At 42.7% G+C, this 5,000-nt stretch overlaps 1 protein-coding gene across 1 annotated transcript in view; it reads left to right on the plus strand.

Moving 5' to 3' along the window:
* Positions 1–2,598: 2,598 nt before the first annotated feature.
* Positions 2,599–5,000, plus strand: part of PH4alphaEFB (prolyl 4-hydroxylase subunit alpha-1) — a 22,083-nt gene continuing 19,681 nt past the window's right edge. The window contains exon 1 of the mRNA XM_070142966.1: positions 2,599–2,755. The gene's annotated coding sequence lies outside the window, so the exon portion shown is untranslated. The remainder of the gene's footprint in view (positions 2,756–5,000) is intronic.

Consider the following 5,000-nt stretch of genomic DNA (forward strand, 5'->3'; position numbering starts at 1 on the left):
AGTAGTGCCAACCCCCCTGTGCCCTCCTCCTTCTCGTGCCCTGTTCCCACCCCCGTGCCATGTGGCTCCCCCCTCCCCCCCTTCCACCTCTCTTGTGCCCCTCCCTTCTCTTGCCTAGCGCCCCTCCTTCCCTTAGATCGTGTACCCTCCCTCCCCCTGTGCCCTGTGGCCCTCCCTTGTGCCATGTGCCCTCTCCCGGGGTCATGTACTCGAACTCCCGCCCCCCTCCAGCCATGAGAATATAAACAGTTGTCCTTCTCGAAATCAGAAACGCCGGGACACTTCACACGCACTCTGCAGCGTGGCCTTCATCGTGTTTTTTTTCCTGATTTTCCTTCTTACTACTGGAGGTTCGAGGATAAAGATGTTTATTTATTAACTTGAGCGTTTAACACACACATGCGCACGCACGCACGCAGACACACACACACGCACGCACACACGCACGCACGCACGCACGCACGCACGCCCGCACACACACACACACACACACACACACACACACGCACGCACGCACGCACGCACGCACGCACGCACGCACACACACACACACACACACACACACACACACACACACACACACACGCACGCACGCACGCACGCACGCACACACACACACACACACACACACACACACACACACACACACACACACACACACACACACACACACACACACACACACACATACATACATACATAAATGGTATCTTTTATTTCTTCGGCTATGGAATTTCCAAATGTATAGAATTCTTAACTCAAGCACTATCTTTGTATTTATTTTCTCTTACTACGCCGATAACGCTAATCGTATTTTAGGCATTTTTAGGTACTACTTGAAATAGGCCTACTTAACAAAAATCGAAATGCCGATGTTTGTTTACAAACAAAGGCGCGTTTTTCACGGATTCGCCCTGCCAGTCCCGTAAATATTTTTCTCCCTTGTTATTTTCAAGCTTTTTATTCCAGAACAAACATACAATCATCGTATCATTAAATGCAGTCCAGGGAAGTTATAGTCCGAGATCGAATACAGCATTTTATTTAACATTTTGTTTTAGGAAAATAAACTGAAACAATATGGCACTGTACATGTGAGAACGCTTTTTGTGTGCACACACACGCGCGCACGCACACACAGGTATATATATATATATATATATGTATATATATATATATATATATATATATATATATATATATGTGTGTGTGTGTGTGTGGGTGTGTGTGTGGTGTGTGTGTGTGTGTGTGTGTGTATATATATATATATGTGTGTGCACAGAGGAGAGAGAGAGAGAGAGAGAGAGAGATAGAGATAAAGATAGAGATAGAGATAGAGATAGAGAGAGAGAGAGAGAGAGAGAGAGAGAGAGAGAAAGATTGTGTGTGTGTGCTCGTGCATGCGTAACAATGTGCATATCCATTTGTGTTTGCATGTGCGAAGGTCTTGTGGAATAATGATGAATTTTTTTCGTCGTTTTCTTTATTAGTATAAAGTAAGTTCTTATTTAATCTCACTTCCATATTAGTGACACTGAAATAAAGATCAGAATAGAAAGTAGTGTCGGTGAATTTTATAGTTTTGACAATTTATTTATGGTTTTTAATTTGCCTTTGAAATATAATTTTCATAAAATATTTAAATCTGCCCATTCAGTATGATGTAGCATTATCTTTGTTCAGCATATATGTGAATTTCGTTTCATTCAATGCCTTTATTACCCTATATCCATGCCTATACATTGAAGCAAGAAAGAAAATATAGTTTACATGACTGACAATGCATCTGTGACTTAAGGCATTCACTTATACTAATCCCTGTCTTTAAAAGCTTATTTGACCTTGTTATTGGATATATTCCGAGATAGATATTAGATAGCCTGATAGCATATATATGTATCATCGTACTGATGTCCCAGATGCCAATGCTCTTGCACAGCCGAAGATACATTCACATGATGCAACTTGTATTTTTATCAGTTGCATGCGTCGTTTCGAATGATCCTCCAAACTTTTTGGCAAAATCAAAAATAAATTGGTGAGTATCTCAATTTCTCCTACTTTTTTATTCGCTGTTTATAAACGTTCATAAATGTCATGAAAACAGATGTCACCTTAGTGTGTTTCTACAACTATATTTTTCATATAGATCGTGACTTACCGTTGTGTTGGCTGCATGTCGATTACTGTTTGGGAAACAAAACAAAAATCCTTAGCACGCGCGTTCATGTATGCCACATTGCTTGGCCATAAAATCGTTAACTTTTGCGCAACTTCATAACTTATCTTCACTACAATTTCACGGTCAGAGCGTTTTTTTCATTGTTATGTTTCATGCTACCGTTTCTCTGAGATTTCAGTCACACTGCGGCAAGACGGCACAAGGAAATTACCTCTCTTTCACAGCTGACGCCGAGAGCAAATCAGTCTGCCAGGAGAGGTCGCCACCCGCGGAAGGATTAAAACTATTCGAAAGTTCATTTCGCTTCTACTTTGACGATTGTGTCCTGTCGCTATTTAATTTCCTCCTTGCATTTTTTAATTCCTTCGTAAATAGCCTAGCTATTTAAACATTCCACCGTTTTTTTTTTTTATCAGGCATAAAAGTTACGCCTCACGCTTTGCCACTCGGAGTCCTGTTGACGCGCGAAGGAGGCACCAGGTCGCCTTCGTGTGGCCAAGCAGGCAGCCGGGCCACAGCGAGTGAGCGAATGACCAAGTCTTGCCTCCTCTCCCCTGCTGGCGTCGCAGCCGGGTGAGCGGCCGCCCTTCCCTCGACGCTGCCTGTCATCCTCTCTCTCTCTCGCTCTCGGCCGCTTCCTTTGAATTTAAAACAGACAAAAAGGGCGTGAGAGTTTGCAAGACGCGGCTTTTCTTCCGTGTCTTTGTTCGGTGTAGTTGTTTATTGTTTATTTAGTTGAATGAATGTTGCTGAAAGAAAGGATCGTAGACGATGTTAGAAATGGCCGACCGTGGGATTAACCCGTTTCCGAAGAGTAATGGCGTCCTTGGCGCGCTACCTTTCGCCCTCGAGTGGTGTAATGTTGACGTATGCCCATGGCTGACTTCGGAGGTGATTGTACTAGATGCGCGGTGTTTATTCTAGTCTCACTGTGACTAGCTCTGGGATCACATGACTGGTGGAAAGAGACCTGATCTTTGCATAGTTGGTAAAGAAACCGAGATTTTGTAAAGCAAGGAACAGCGGTGTCTCAAGGATGACTAAGAAAATCCGAACGTTGCCGTCTTTTCATCCTGGTGATTGCAAATTCATTGATTTCGCCACGTCGACTCGCTGTTAGAAAATTGGGGTTGCTATGTTCCTTAGCTCCGTGCGTACAGGGGGAATTATCCACGGTATTGTAAGTTTAGTTCGTTTACAATAGATTAGTTGTGTTGATCTGGGTGGAACGTTTGCTTCATGATATCAGGAAAGTTTGGGCTCTTTGTTTTGTTTGTATGTCTGGTTGTTTGTTTTCAGTTTATATCTCCGGCTTTAAGATAATGTTCGGCGATGTACATATTTTTATTATTGATTGTATGAACCTAGCAGATTTATGTGATTGTAGATCGCCGATGTGCTTAGCAAGCGGTTCCACATTAAGCAGGGAATAAGCTTAGATTTGTACAGCTGGCTCTGGAATGTTCAACACAAAGAAAGTACAATCAAAGTGTGCTTGACTATGGACGAGTACATGAAAATCTATCAAACACATACATGTATTTTCCTGCACCTTTATTTTTCGTCTGGAAAAAAATGGATAATATTTACTTTTCCTATCATTTTAACCATAACAATTTATATACGTCAAACTTCAAAGGATTGTGTGATGTTTAAGGTATTCGATGGGGGGAGGGCTTCAATGTTGGCGAGTTGTGATTAGTGAGAAGCAGCTAAAATTAAGATTGCAAAATGTTTATACCATTTATATGGTATGCGCGCATGCATGTATGTTTGTAAGTGTGTATGTGTGTGCGTGTGTGTGTGTGTGTGTGTGTGTGTGTGTGTGTGTGTGTGTGTGTGTGTGTGTGTGTGTGTGTGTGTATAAAACATGAAAAAACTATCTTGTTTGAATTCAAGATTTAACAATTGAAATGATTTTTACCAACCGAGATCGATATTACATTTACCGAATATGATTGGGTATAAGCACATTTACGTTACGCATATATATTGATCGCATGTAGGAATCTAACTTACCAAATATCACCTCAGAATATAGACATCAGTTAACTAATATTGCATAAAAACAGCAGTTTTGAAATAGGAAACAAATAGTATGATCAGTATTGCTCATAAAAGATGGAAATTATGGTATGTTTTAAATGTTTTTAATGACCACTTGTAAGTGATATACCTATGGTTGGTCAAAAGTACTTACTAGGTTAGAGGTAAATTGAGAGAGAGAGACAGACAGACAGACAGACAGATAGACAGACAGACAGACAGACAGACAGAGACAGAGAGAGAGAGAGTGAACAAGTAAGAAAGAGAAGGAAAAAAGAAGGGCATAGAGAGGAGGAGACTGAGAAGCGAAAGATGGAAGAGTGGAGAGAAAGAGAAAGGGGTGGAGTTACGTGCAAGGCAGCGGGGCGTGTGGGAAGGCCCGGCCCTGTGAATTCACCAGCTGGGGAATGATCATCAAGGCCGTTGTGACACTTTCAGGTGTTTTGAGGTGTAAGGTAGAGTAAATAAAAACACAGACGTACATGCATAGTCACACAGGACGAATTCACATTGACGCTTTCACGTCATACTCGCACGCTCGCACGCACGCACGGACGCACGCACGCACACGCGCAAACACGCACGCACATACACACGCGCGCGCACACACACGCACGCACGCACGCACGCACGCACGCACGCACGCACGCACGCACGCACACAGACACACACACACACACACACACACACACACACACACACACACACACACACACACACACACACACACACACACACACACACAGAAGAGAGAAAGAGAGAGAGAGAGAAA

The sequence above is a fragment of the Penaeus vannamei genome, chromosome 30 (genome assembly GCF_042767895.1).
Source record: "Penaeus vannamei isolate JL-2024 chromosome 30, ASM4276789v1, whole genome shotgun sequence".
Classification (NCBI taxonomy): Eukaryota; Metazoa; Arthropoda; class Malacostraca; order Decapoda; family Penaeidae; genus Penaeus; species Penaeus vannamei.